This window comes from Mus pahari, chromosome 7, assembly GCF_900095145.1.
Source record: "Mus pahari chromosome 7, PAHARI_EIJ_v1.1, whole genome shotgun sequence".
Lineage (NCBI taxonomy): Eukaryota > Metazoa > Chordata > Mammalia > Rodentia > Muridae > Mus > Mus pahari.
In genome coordinates, this window is record NC_034596.1 from 14,414,894 (window position 1) to 14,430,202 (window position 15,309).

Genomic DNA, 15,309 nt, shown 5'->3' on the forward strand with positions numbered 1-15,309 from the left:
GCTCTAATCTAAGATTTGGTTAGGCTGACCTGAGACAGTATATTTCATTTCCCTGAGAACCAATGGCCTGTTCACACTGGGGCCAATCTTCTCCACGATGAACAGTAGATTCTGGCAAAAAAAAAGATGCCCTTTAGAGGCAGAGGGCAAGTGTTTAGTTAGTTACTATGGTCAGGTGTCTGTTTCCTTCCCACTTGCTTAGATGTCACTGCCTTTATAAAACCACATTTCTGTTTATTTAATTGAAAATATTCTACACATGCAAGCTAACAAGCATGATAGCAGCCGGCATTCACAGCTGCCCCCCCTCCCCCACTTCATTTGAATTGAAGTGGACTCTGCTCATACTTATCAAGTCCATTCAGAATTCTTGAAGGTCATAGGCAGAAAAAAAAACTCTTGGTGTCAGTAACTATTCACTCAGCTGTTTGTGGATGTTGGTGAATGTGAGTAACTGTGAGGAATGGGGAAAGGGTGAGATTATTGATGAACTTTTCATGATGCTGGTTAACGTGAACCGGGAGTTAGGATCGGCCTAGCCACTCTCCTAGTTTGTAAGCTGTTAGGTGCTGGAGCTGGCTTCAGTGGCCTCGGAAATCATCTTCCTGTTCACTCTATCTGGCAGACAGTGTTTCCCTGAGCTGCTGACTCCACTCTGTTATAGAAGGGGTGGGCTGCTTACAAGGGAAGCTAGGAGAAGAAGACTGGAGAATAGATCGCAGCTCTAGTGTGTGGAACCAGTTTAGGTTCACAAGTCACTAAAGCCCTGAAGGCACGTTTTTATCCCCAGAGCCCCACACTGCCACTAAACAGAGATCCAGCAAACCAAATTGGTATTCTCTTAGCACCCTGGACTAAGGGGTCAGAGTTTCTCAGTCTGAAAGCCAGAAAGCAGCACCCGATGAGGGCTTCACAGAGGGCCTGGGGACAGGAAGGCTTTCAGTCCATCTGTCTGTCCTTCCCTCACCTCCCCTGCCCTTCCATTTTAGCTCTCCACATGCTTATTTGTGACACCTGGATAAGCATTTAATACACATGTGTTTCTCTAATTCAACATTTAATGAGAATCACACAGACTTTTCAAAAGCTTTGGAAGGCATCAAAGGACCAAAGCAAACATCCCTGGGCAGGGGCTGGGGGTTGTCAGTCCTTGGGGAGTCCTTGGGGAGAGTTCACATCCAGACCTAGAGGGATCCTTGCCTGTTAATGGCCCCGGAAATGTCTTCCATGAAGAAAGAACAGCGATCCCTTCTGCCGATATGTAGGACAACCTGCCAGTTCAAACTCAGATTTTAAAATTGTTTCCTTTTACACTGGCAACCCCCACTTCCTGCAGCAATCTTTCTCACTCTATGCCCTCAGCCAGCTTGTTTCCTTTCCATAACACTCAGCTCAAACCTCACCTCAGGGGAAGCTCATCACTCACAGCAAGCGGTTCTTCCAGAACTTTCCTCTAGCTCTTGGAGGGAGAATTGTAAGAGGCTCTGCCTTATTGATTTCCCCATCCAGTTCAGTACCTGTAAAGAGTTCTCCCCAGAGATTATCAACTGATTAAATCAGGGGATGGATGAATAATGGAGAAGTTATTCTCTGCATTTGAATTTCTGGTAGGTGGAATGATTCCTGTCTCACCTAACCCATTCACATTTGCCAGTAAGACAATCATAAGAGACCTGATTTCTAGAATTTTCAAATTCTCCTGAGCTTTGGGGTCAGAGCCATGGAATACATCTGAAATAATAGACCTAATATCATACGTCCAGTTGCTTAATGGAATTATGGTGTGAATAAACTTCTTCCAGGTTCTCAGGACATGGACCAGTGGGTGTGACTTTTCCTAAGGAGTTGTGAACAACTGTCTGCTTCCACAGTCAGGGCACAGGAAGCAGACCAAAGGAACAATTAACTACAGCTTGGTGGACGAATGAAGCTGCTGAACTTACAGATATACAGATAATTCCAAGACAGTTGTCACTGAAAAGCCCCACCCCGCACAGAGTGTGTCCCCAGAGCTCTAGCTGTCTTTGACATTCCTGCTTCAGTCTCTGGGTGTTAAGAGTTCAGCTGTGTCCCACTGCACTCAACTTAATTTTCTTGTAATTTCTGGTATCCATTGTTAATGCTTTTCTTCATTTGTTCTTGCAGAAACCTCTCTTTCTCTTTCTCTCTCCCTCCTTCCCTCTCCCTCTCTCTCTGTGTATGTGTGTGTGTGTGTGTGTGTGTGTGTGTATGTGTGTATGTGTATCTGTATGTGTGTATATATGTATGTGTGTGTGGTATATGTGTATGTGTGTATATGTATATGTATATGTGTGGTATATGTGTATGTGTGTATATGTATATGTATATGTGTGGTATATGTGTATGTATATGTGTGGTTATGTGTGTGTATGAGTGGTATATGTGTGTGTGTATATGTGTGTACCTGATTATGTAATCATTTGATATACATTTTTATATTCATTCCCCAGATCCTCAAACCAAGTATAGCTACAGCTGTATTCGCTAAGATATATATATATATATATATATATATATATATATATATATATGAGTGATTTGCCTGAAAGTATGACTGTGCACCACATGTGTGTGTGGTACCTGCAGAGATCAGAAGAGGGAATCAGAGCCCCTGAAACTGGAGTTATGGATGGCTTTGAAACACTATGTCAGTGCTGGGAACTAAACCCAGGTCCTTTGCAAGAGCAACATCTATTCTCACTTGCTGGGTCATCTCTCCAGCCGCTGACAATTGTATTCTTTAGTTTTCATGTAGCCCCACAATCTGATCCCCCGTCTCTGTTTTCTGGTCTAGCCTCTGACTCTTAAGAAGTGCAAGTTCTCATTAAGTGCTTCTATACCAATGCATGCCCTCAGGCAATCTGAGACAGGACCTGCAAACATTTCCAGGAGAGCCTGCAAAACCTCTGCCCAGGTGCTTCCTGCTGGGTGGACTGTGGTGGATCTGTGGCTTTTGATCTACACACAGCCAAGTTCTAGGGAACTTCTTTGCATGAAAAGGTAACACGCCCATGAAGATATCCAAGGCCAAGGTCCCTGAGAGTGTGGATATATGGATGCTGTTTCTGCCAGTGAGACCCTGCAGTGCTCTTCATCTTCTTTAGAACGTAGGTCGAATTGAACCCTGGGTGCCTTCCTTCCCTCTCTTCTCTGCCCTCTTGCCTGTTCCTGCCCTCTGAGACTTGAGCACATTTCCCAGAGCTGGCATCCCTGCCGTCAACGCTATGATGATCATTTTCTCAACTTAGCAACACATCAGCTGTGACAGCGTTCACTCTGTTGGCCTTTCAGTGACATGGTTGAGCAAGTCCTTCCCTGAGCTAACATTTCACACAGCTGAGGCTCTATCTCCCGGGGAAGCTAATAGGAAGGAACTGTGGAAATTCATTTCTAAGTACCTGTGTCAGGTTCCTGTCCAGGGACAGCCCAAAATGAATGCCACACGCATACCCTGGTCCAATCACACATACTTGACCCCAGGAATGAGCTTCCAAGAGAGAGCAGGTCAAACAAGTGTCTCCCTGTGGGAGATATTTCCATGGAGTTCCCCCCGTGAAAAACAAGCTAGCTGCTCAGGTTCCCTGTGTAGCTATCTTTAAGTTCTTCTGAGAAGCCAAAAGGCCACAGTTCCAATGTCCCAAGTCCATGGTATTTAGTTACTGTTAATAGGGCCCCATCCAGACTACTGTGCTGAGGAAGGACCTTCAGGCTTGTGGGTTTTGTTTTTGAACTCCAGGCTGGGGTTTGGAACAACAAGGTTAACCACCTGAAACAACAGAATTTGCCTAATCTAGAGCGATCTATTCCCCCACCAGAGATCACTCTCTGTGTTATTTTTATTTTAAAAGGGAGTTAACATTTAACAGGAGCATTAGCATGTTCCCACCACTCTGAATGGGTCTGTTTGTTTCCACTTGATTCTCGGTTACACTGTTGAACCTTGCCTTCCTCCTCTGGGTTCAGGGAGATTTTGAGTATTAATGAGGTCCAAAGACCCCTGCAGTTTGAAACTGTTTTTCAACCATGTACCCCAGTAAACAGTTTCTTAAAACATTTAGCAGCTCGGCAAACCTGACGAAGAGGTGAACAGAAATGCTACAGTTGGCATGATGATGGTTTTTAAATTCCTATATGAAGAAAGGGATGACCAGCTGTGCACTTTGCATTAAGCGCCTTGGAAAAAATGTCCAGGGATGCGCGCTTCTCACATTGGTCAGCAGCAGCAGGACCTGAGATTCTGTCAGGTGCAGATTTCTGGCTCCTACCTGGAATCTGTTGAACTGAAAATTTACCAGAGATTACTGAGTGAGTCTGGGAAGGAAGCTTAGTCAGAAAGCCTGCCCGACGGTGAAGACCGGAGTGTGATCCACGTAAGAAGAAGCCACGGAATAAGCCAGACATGGTGGGCCAGCCAGGCTAGCTAATCTACCAACCCCATGCCCAAGAGAACAACCCCATCTCAAAGAACAAGCTGGAAGACACCAAGCACTGATGCTTGAAGGCGGCCTTTGGCTCCCAGATCCCCATATGCACTAAAAGGAGCACCGCACCAACTCCCCTCTCAGACACACATTCTGGGCTAGGCCCTAGCAACATGGATGGGCAGATGGCTTTATGGCTAAAGTGATTCTTTGCCCTGCAAACCTGAGGACCTAACTTTGAATACTTAGGACTTACAGGAGTCCTTCTACATTTTTACTAGCCCAGTGCCCCTGTGGCAAGATGGAAGGACAGGGAACTCTGGGAGCTCAGGGGCCAGATATCCTGGTACATGAAACTGTCAACAACAGTCCTATGTCAAAAAGGTGGAGGATAAGGCCTAACACCTGTGGTTGTCCTCTGGCATGGATATACACTCCAGGGCACATGTGCTTCCCTCACGCTTCAGACACATACGTGCCCGCCTGGCACACACATACAATGTCAATAGCAACATGGCCCCATGGGCTGTGAATGGCTTTACAGATATCAGGGATGGAGGCTTCGTATCTCTGCAGTTGGAGTAACAAAAATAGCTGACGCTCCTCACTTTCTCCCAATCAGCTGAGCACTTTGCCAGGAGTGAAGAAGTATTGCAGGAATTTCACCTTGAGGAGAGATACACGAGACACATTGACTGAGTTTCTGCCTATCAGGTTTAGCTTCTTGGTTTAGTTCTGCATATTTAGTTCTTAGCTTTATTAGGAACTGGGGGGGAGGGGGGCGGATAATCAACTTTCTCTTTGAACTGAAAGGTAAGCGGAACAAGCAGCTCCAGGTCATGGTCAGGGGACAGCTTGTAAGCAACCAGCAAAGGCAGGGTGGATGCTCTAGGAGAGCACATGCATGCCTTTTGCAGTAAGCCCAGCCTGGCTGTAAAGCAGGTTGTCCCTCTGGTGACTCCCGCTTGCTATGACATTAGCCACCTGACCTGAAAGAGAGACTAATCTGAGGGTTCAAACATGGTTGGTGATGATGGGAAGAGCCAAGTTTCGTAACTAGTAACATTACTGTTCTTTCCAAGTGTGATGGTTATAAACTCTTATTTGGATTTTCACGTTTTTAATATCTAATTCAATTGTAGAAGGTCTGTTTCTAGCAAACCCAGTTATAGACAAAGCACAATAAAAAAAAAAAAGTTTAGGAAAAAGAACAAGATGTGACCAAGAGAGAAGGTGGTCAATGAAGGAGTTGAGGATGAAGGAGTTGAGGTGACAACTTTGCACTTTAAAAACAAAACAAAACAAAACAAAACAAAACCACCTGGGGCAGGTGGGGATCAGTAGAGGCTGACCCAGCCCAGGCACCCCTAGGACATAAGTGGAGGAAAGCTGTGGGTGGGAGGGAGACAAACCCCATTCTCTCCATTCACACTCTCCAGGAAGCGCACCAAGCTCTGGCTACTTCATCTTCAGCATCCAAGTTTAAAGGAAACTTTGACAAATAGGAGTCAATCCTAGATAGCCAGAACCCTAGCATCTGAAAAACCCTTCAAATAAGGGAGTAACAGCCACAGGGAAGGTGAAGCTCAGCCAAAGAGGGAAGTGGGATGAAGATTCTGTTTTTACAGTCAAGAAAGCTGAAAAAAGTATCAAGCCATCTGTGACTCACTCTGGGTGGCTTTAACTGACTGGAAAGTCAGGAGAGAGAAGAGAGAGTCCAGCTGACTCACATTAAGCTACTTACCCGGTGATAAAGATACAAGCGTTTCTCTTATAAGTTATCATCACTGGAAGTGACTAACAAGAGGCCCTTGATAACCCTGGCAAGGAAGTTACCAAGAGATGTGCAGGGTCAGATGATGTCCTTTTGCCCTTTATGGTCCAGGCTTATGTAGTTCAATGAGCTGTCTGTCGTTGTTGTTGTTGTTGTTGTTGTTGTTGCTTTGCCAGAGTTAGAAAAAAAAAATGGTCTAAGTTTAGAGGGAAATGTAGGTCTCTGTCTGTGGAAGGACCATCACTGGCTTTGCTGACATGCACACTTAGATAATAAGTTTCCAAACCTTCTTGGTTCGTGTTCTTCCCTATTCTGATTGTAGAATCTATTTGGCCGTCTTCCAACTCCACAGGGATGTCTTATCGAAAGATGCTCAGGGCTGAGGAGATGGTTCCTCATGTAAAAGTGTTTGCTGTCAAACCTGGGAACCAACCTGTTTGATCCCTGGAACCCTTGTGGTTGAAGGAGAATATCCACTCCCATAGGTTATCCTCTGCCTTGCTGCACATGCTGTAGTGTGATTGCACATGTGCACATATGCGTGTGCATGTACACACACACACACACACACACACGCACATACATACACACACACACAAGATAAAGATAAAAGGGAAATGCCCCTCTCCATCCCTAACCATCTACAGGGCTATGCAACTCACACTTAAACTATAAAAATTGTACCAGGTCGTTAAACTCTAAGAGAGAAACTGAGTCACTGACATTCCTACCTCCAGGCAGCTTCATAGAGGAGATGCTGTTTAAAGGAGAAGCGTCAATGATGTTAAGTCCACAAGAGTGTGTGCAGTGGGTCCTGCAGGAGACTCGGTGCTCTGCAGATGGCATGGCTGCCAGAAAGTCACCAGAAAAACAAAACTAAACTGAGAGCATCCTGTGGCCTACCCGAGAAGATCCGTCTATTCTAGAAGCAGCTTTCCGTGTTATCTCTGCACTTAGGGTTGTATTACCAGTAAATCAATCATAGGAAACCATCCGTGTTAAATTTTCTGTCACAATAACCTTGATGTGTTAAAATTATAAAGCTAAAGACTTCTGAGATGAAAATCTCATTTTTAAAAAATTCTTTAAAGTGCTTAGGTTTTAAAACACCATGAAAATATAAAATCTGGATAAGTCAGATGAAATATGTATAAGGCTTGGAAAATTGAATTTTTTAAACCATAATCCTTGACAATTAAATTCTACAATTAATTCTGTAGAGTTGTCTAATTTTTTCTTTGCTTATATCCTTTGTCTCTTCCAGAAATTAATCCATTATGCAAGAGAACCATTGCTTTGCCCCCATTTGTAATGCATTAATTTGCATGGTTTATGTTAGCTGCTGCCATGATTTATTTTTAATGTGGAAATGCTTTATGTTTTGCCTCCTTTCTTCTTCCTCTTCCTCTTTATTTCAATGCAACTTTTAAGTCATTATTACAAAGTTCTTGCTACATTTAGATTTTATCTATATTATTCGATCTATTTTATTGAATGTTTATAGTTGTTTTAATTTTCTGACACTCAATTTTTAAATATATTAAAATGAACAGTAGTTACGTTAGTTGTTTAGTTGCTTTCACTATATGGTGCATTGATTCAACGGAATTAAAGTACAGTCTCTGACAGGGGTCATATTATTATTTTCAGGAGTGTTTTTCTGCGCTAAGATTTAATTTCATTTTAATGGTGTATATGCTCATGAGTGTGTGTGCTCATGGGGTCCAGAAGACCTCAGATCCCCTAAAGCTGGAGTTGAAGATGGTGTGTGCCTCTCAATGTGGGTGCTCAGAACTCAAGTACTCTACAAGAGCAGCAAGTGCTCTTAAATCCAGAATTGTCCTTCCAGCCTGGTTTTTCAGCTGACCTTGAATCCATTCCTATCCAGAGATGGTGACATTTTAATTGTATTTTATTAGCATATCACAAACACAATGCTTTCTACCTTTACTTTTGGCAGAGTTTAATTCGATCTTTATCATTATTCTTTATGAATGTTAGGAACATGTGATAGTGAACTTTGTAAATTCTCTCCTTCACTACTTCCTAATTGGAATTCCGTGAAATAGTATACATGACGTCTTACAGTTAGCATCATTATGACACCAGGGCTTCTCACTGAATAATTGTTTTATTTGCTTATATTGTTCAAATATTTTTCCTCACAGATCTCTTGCACTTTTTATGTGAACCTCATGCTTGTGTGTATGTGTGTGTGTGTATGTATGAGCATATGTGTTTGTGTATTTGTGTATATATGTTTGTTTGTGTATGTATATATATGTGTTTGTGTGTACATGTGTATGTGTGTGTTTGTGTATGTATATATGTGTTTGTGTTTGTATGTGTGTGTGTATGCGTTTGTATGTGTAGGATCTTTGTGTGTGTGTGTGTGTGTGTGTGTGTGTGTGTGTGTATGTGACCAGAGTAGAGGTAGGGTTGGAGCCAGGAATCTGCTCTCTCTCTCCACCCTATTCTTTGAAACAGGGTCTCTCAGTGAACCTGAAGCTCACTCACCTTTTTGCCAGGCAGCTTGACCAGAGACTTCTCTGAATTCACCTGTCTTCATCTTCCAGTGCTGGGATTAGAGGCCTGCAAAGCCATGCCTGGCTGTTATATAAATATTGGGGATCTGAACTTAGACCCTTTCACTTTCACCACAAGTGCTCTTACACTCTGTGCTATCTCCCCAGCTTCTTAAAGCTCATTCTTAAAGGTTTTATACCCTGGCATCATTTTTAAGGAGGAAAACTTCCCATCCCTGTTACAAGCATTTAGGAAAACTATAGACCTTATAGTTTCATCAACCTGGCCTCCGCAGGAGTTAAGTTACTTTCACTGGAAGGAGGTTTTACCTGTTACATGGCTAACATCAACCTTCTGACTCGTGTTAAAAGAAACCATTTCAAGAGTATTTGTTGGTTAGTCTATCCTAAACTTTGCTATGTGTCTTAGTCCTTGCCATGTTATGTTCCTACATTTGTAATTCACCCTGAGATTTCTACAATGATTATGTTCTGCTGAGCACCAGTCACAAGATATCTGTCTGAAATCTAGAGTTTTACTTCTTAATTTGATAACAAATTGTTTCTTATTATACTGTGACAATTTCACACATGTAGACAAAACCATCCTAGCCACACCCATCATCCCCCCACCCTACCCCCCGCCCACCAGTCCCAGCTGCAATTCCTCCCACTAAGTGTCCATCCACTTTCCTTTCTTTTTTGTTTTATTTTTGTTTCTGTTTTGTGAGCCAATGTACATAACTGGGGGTGCTCACACGGTCCTGGGTATGAGACTGTCCATTGGTGCATTAGTAACTTACCAGTGGCTATAATGATTTCCTCTCTCCCAACAGTCCTCAACTGCCATTAGCTACCCTGGGTGTAATGGGGAGAGGGCCCATAGGCCAGTCCTTCACCAGTTGTTGCCCTCCTCCCAGTCCCCCTCCCACAGTTTATCATCCCATTCCTCCTCTCCCTTGCCTCCAAGAGAGGATCCCCTCCACCAGACCTGCCCCTTCCCTGAAGACTCAAGTCTCTTGAGGGTTAAACACATCTTCTCCCACTGAAGCCAGACCAGGTAGTCCTCTGTTATATTTGTGTCAGGGACCTTGGATTAGCCTGTGTATGCTCCTGGTTGGTGACTCAGTCTCTGGAGCTCCCTAGGGTCTTGATTAGTTGAGATTGCTGGTCTTCCTATGGGGTCGCTCTCCCCTTCAGCTTCTCCAATCCTTCCTTTGATACAACCATAGAGGCCCCCAACTTACCAGCAGCTGACTGAGACATAGACACTTACACCCAACCATTGGACTGAAGTGTTTCCCCCTATTTTTCTCTAACCATTTAAGAATGTCAGGTCTTACATTAATGTTTCTGATAGTGGATGGATTGCCTTTTGTGAAGTGAGACATGAGCCTCTGGCTCCATTACCCTACACATGGACACCCAGCTTCCCCAGTTCCATTTGTTGAGTAGACTTTCTTTTCTCCAGTGCAAATATTTTGCTGTGGCTGTGTAGGTTCATTTATGAGTCTTTCATTTTCTTTCAATAACCTACATGTCTCCTTTTCTATCATGTTTGTTACTCTGTACTGTAACTTGAAGTCATAGGTGATGGTGGGATCTCTAGCAATGTTTGTTTGCTGAGAATTGCTTTAGCTCATAGGCATCTTCAGGCTTCTACACGAATATTAGTATTGCCTTTTCTACATCTTAAATATTTCATTAGAATTTTAATGGGAATTGCATTGGGTCTGTAGATTTGCTTTTGATAAATCAGTAATTTTACTGTACTAAGTATTGCTGTTCATGAGCATGGGAGCTTTTGTATTCTTTTTAGTTTTTTCTTTATAAATTTTATTGTAGAGATCTCTCATATCCTCAAGTAGCTTTTTTTCCTGGGCATTTTATTTTTTTAAGCTAAGGGAAGTGAGTTTTTCTTCCCAGTTTTCACCTCAGAGTATTTATTATTGGTATATAGAAAACCTAACATTTTCCATATTTTGACTTCATATCTTCCTATTGTTCCGAAGGTGTTTATTAGTTCTAGAATTTTCTGATAGATCTTTAGGGTCTTTTGTGTATAAAAGCATCAGGAAATAGGAGTAATCGCATGTCTTGCCTGAAAATAAATTCTCTAGTTCTTCCTTATATTTCTTAGAATTTCACACCTAAATTCTCATTCACTATCAGCAACCTGGACCACAAATGACAATCTCACTCCAACAGTAGTTCTAACCAATGCTGTGGCATTTTGAGTTCTCTCTGTGTCCCTGTCTCTGTGCCACCCCCAAACTGTTTAGGCTTGCTCTCAAATCCCACTATTATGGGGCCAGTGGAAGACCCGTGGCCTGCTTCCACCCTTTGACACTTCTGGGAATCTGAAGTCTAAAGACAGAACATGCTTTGATTTTATTCTGCTTATGTGCCACACACTCACGGTCTTAGTTAGGGTTTTACTGCTGTGAACAGACACCATGACCAAGGCAAGTCTTATAAAAACCAACATTTAATTGGGGCTGGCTTACAGGTTCAGAGGTTCAGTCCATTATCATCAAGGTGGGAGCATGGCAAAAACCAGGCAGGCATGGTACAGGCAGAGCTGAGAGTTCTACATCTTCATTCAAAGGCTGCTAGTGGAAGACTGACTTCCAGACAACTAGGGTGAGGGTCTTAAGCCCACACCCACAGTGACACACCTCCTCCAACCAGGTCCAACCTATTCCAATAAGACCACACCTCCAAATGGTGCCACTCCCTGGCCCAAGAATAAACAAACCATCACACTCACGTTGTTTTTGAAGAATGCAGAATCTTGTAGCTGTCTCCTTTATGTCCCTACATTTCTTCTTCATTGACTCACACTTCCTATCCCTTTTGTATTATACTCTAGAGGAATTTCATGACTCAATCTCCTAGCCTGTTAATTTTCGCCTAAGGAGTCTTCTAGTTGTATTTCTGCCCCACTAATTCTTACTTACTGTTAATGTTTAAGATCAAAGTGAGTATTTAGAAGAGATGGTCTTTGCTCTCTTGACTATTTAAAGTTACTGTTCTAATTCTTCTCTATGTGAACTACTTTTTATTCCTTAAACATGACTTTGTATAAGTTCTACCTTTCATTTCAATTATTTATTTGTCTATTTATTGGTATCAGTATATAGCCTAAACTGGGTTAGAATTTCCAATCCTCCTGCCTCAACTTCCCAAGTTCATTCACTTGCAGTGCTGTGTGTGTGTGTATTCTACCATATCTGGCTCATTCTGCTATGTTCTTTAAATGTGAGTTTCATAGAGGTCTCTGCTCCTTGGGCTTGAAAGTGCCTGTCCTATATAGAAATGTGTATTTCATGAAGTACTGTTTGTAATTTCATTTCTTTTTGCAATTTCTTTTTTGTGTCTTGGGTTTGGGGGGGAAAGGACAAGTGGTTTGTGCATACGTCAATCTAACCCTTTCCCTGCTGCTTTCTAATTAAGTTTTTTTTTTTAATGTTTATAATACTATAATGTGGTCTTTGGGCAGTTTGTCACAGAGCTCCCTTCTGTGTACAGTCAGGAAGTTGGTACCGGTAATATGGCAGTGTTGACAACCACATAGGAACTATTTGAGGAATAAACACTGACCCTAGTCATCTGAAAGATTTTTTTTTTAATTTTTGAAGTTTTGTAAAAATAATAAGTGTGTGTGTGTGTGTGTGTGTGTGCGCGCGCGCGCACACACACACACACACACACACACACACACACACACACGTGCACGCATGCACTTGCCACATGTGTACAGTTGCCCTGGAGGCCAGAAGAGGATGTCAGATCCCATAAAGTTCAAGTTATAGGCAGTTTGTGAGTCACCGAATGTGAGTTCTGGGAAGGGAAAACTACTTAATTGCTGAGCCATCCTTTCAGCCCTGAAGGCTATTTGCTGACACCTTGAGCATGTTCAAATATCTCTGGGGGAGGAGAATACTTCCTTAGTAACAGAGATGAGTAAGCAGCCTGTGTATCTGTAAATAACCCTTCACCTGTGCAGCAATAAATAATCCCAATTAAACCCACTCCATTACCAGGAGGGAGGGAGGGAGGGAGGGAGGGAGGGAGGGAGGGAGGACAGTGAGACAGGAGAGTAGATAGAGGACTCCTTGGGAAGAAGAAAGGGATCAGAAGGAGTCAGGGGACAAGACAGGGTGACAGGAATGAGACTGATCAAAACACAAAAATGAAAATTTCACAATAAAACAGCTAATTGTGTGATCATCAGAACACAAACAAATAAATATGAGGAATAATCTGCCAACATAAAATGCTGCATCACAGAGCAATTAGCTTGAAAACACATTAAAAAGCAACTGGGTTCTTGGTGGCTTGGAGGATAATGATTTATGGGGAAAATATACAACAACTAACATAAACTGTTCTAGAAAAATAATTTTGAATGTGAGATAGTTTTAGGACACCCTTACTATTTTGTCTTTTTAGATTACGTAAGCAAAATGATGTTACAAATAAGTACTCGTAGTCTAAAAGAACTCTTTAAGTAAATAAAAATAAAAACATTCCATAATTTAAAAAGCAAGTAAACAAACAAAAACAAAAGAAAACAAAACAGATGGCAGTGTTAATGTGCCATAAAATAAAGAGTGGCATTTTCTTTTCTAGGTGTACCTTCAAATTAGTGCATTTGATTGCTTGAGTGCAGTATTAGGTGGTATTTTTAAACATTGTTTAGCTCCATTACATTGTATGAGCCACCACACTAGCCCCCATGAATGGGTGGGCAAATTGTGGTTCTGATGAGAACCTCAGTGTCTGAGCAGGAGAGAGTCAGATGGAGCATACATATGTCTGATAGCTTTCAAGCTGAATCCAAGATACTCAGTGGCATAAAAACCACGTCCAAGGGAATAGGATATGGAGGAAGAAGAGGAAGAGGAGAAAGAAGAGCAGGAAAAGGAGGATGAGGTGGAAGACCTATGCCCCACTCCTGTACGCAGAAAGGAAACAGTTATAAGTATCCTTATAGTTTACCTTCTTTCTCTGTCCCAGCCCACAGCACGTTAGATGGTGCCTGCCCACATAATGCAGGACAAGGTGCTTTATCAAATTCTTGAATTTAATCTAGAAATATACTACATGGCTGTACCAAAATAATACTTATATGGAGGCTTCAGGGAAGAGCAACTGACATCCACACATATGCAACCTGAATTGCAGCTACTATATTTTTCTTACCCTGGAGGAGTTTATTTTCTGAGACCTGTAACTGATGCTAGAGAGATCCAATAGGATCCCTATCTTCATCACAGCTTACAGTCCATCGAAGTAGTTAAGGCTACTATTGCAGTGATTAAACACCATGAACAAAGCAACTTGGGGAGGAAAAGGTTGATGTGTCTTATACTTCCATATCACTGCCTATCAGCACAGGAACTCAACAAGTAAAGAACCTAGAGGCAGAAATTGATGTAGAGGCCGTGGAGGGATGCTGCTTACTGCCTTGCTCAGCCTGCTTTCTTGTAGAATCTAGGACCACCAACCCAGGGATGGCACCACCCACAATGGGCTGGGCCCTTCCCCAATTGGACACTAAGAAAATGCCCTATAGATATGTATACAGCCCAATTTCACAGAAGCATTTTCTTTTTAATTTAGTTTTTTTAAACCTATTCCCTTTACATCCCACTCACCGCTCCCCTCCCAGACACCCCTTCCCCTTCTCCTCTGAGTGGGGGAGGGTCCGTGGGTATCCCTCCATCTTGGCACATCAAGTCTGCCTTGTCTCCAACTGAGGCCAGACAAGGCATCCCAGCTAGAAGAACATATCTAACATACAAGCAACGGCTTTGGGGATAAGGATAACTCCTGCTCCAGTTGTTCAGGACCCACATGAAAACCAAGCTCTGCATGTGCTACATATGAGTGGGGAGGCCGAGGTCCAGCCTGTGTATGTAGAGGCATTTTCTTAATTGTGGTTTCCTCTTCTCAGATAATTTTAGCTTTTGTCAAGTTGACATAAAGCTATGACATCAGCTGGTGAATGGCCTGTGCTCTTAGAATTAATCACACTCCTCTTGCTCTGCCAAGACAAGTTTCCTTTGTGAGAAAGAGCTGAGGGATGTGACCAAGTGAAGATGAGTTTCTATAGGAGTGTGATTATTCCCAGGGAGCCATCTATGCAGATGTAATCCTCCCTGAGATTTGGTTCATGGTTACTGAAGCATGTTTGCCATGACCAATAGATGATAGAGTTGACAGATAAAACTATAGTTGCGAGTGTTTAACTTATACCTCAATGACTGTCCCTCCCTGACCACGCCTAATCTCATCTGTAATTGGATGAGATTTTAAGTTACAAATAAGGCATGGTTAGAGATGAACAGCAACTAATAATTGGTAATAACTAATAATAAATAGAAAAACTGTAGTAAGTCTTGTAATAAAATTTACTTAAGACTCAAATTATTTCTGAAATTACTGTGTCCTCTATCCATATGATGGTTGACTTCACACAATGAGAGCAAGGATAAAAAATCACAGATAGAAGAGACTACTGAACTTTAGAGGGCCACAGTAATCCCAAGTTTCAGCCAGT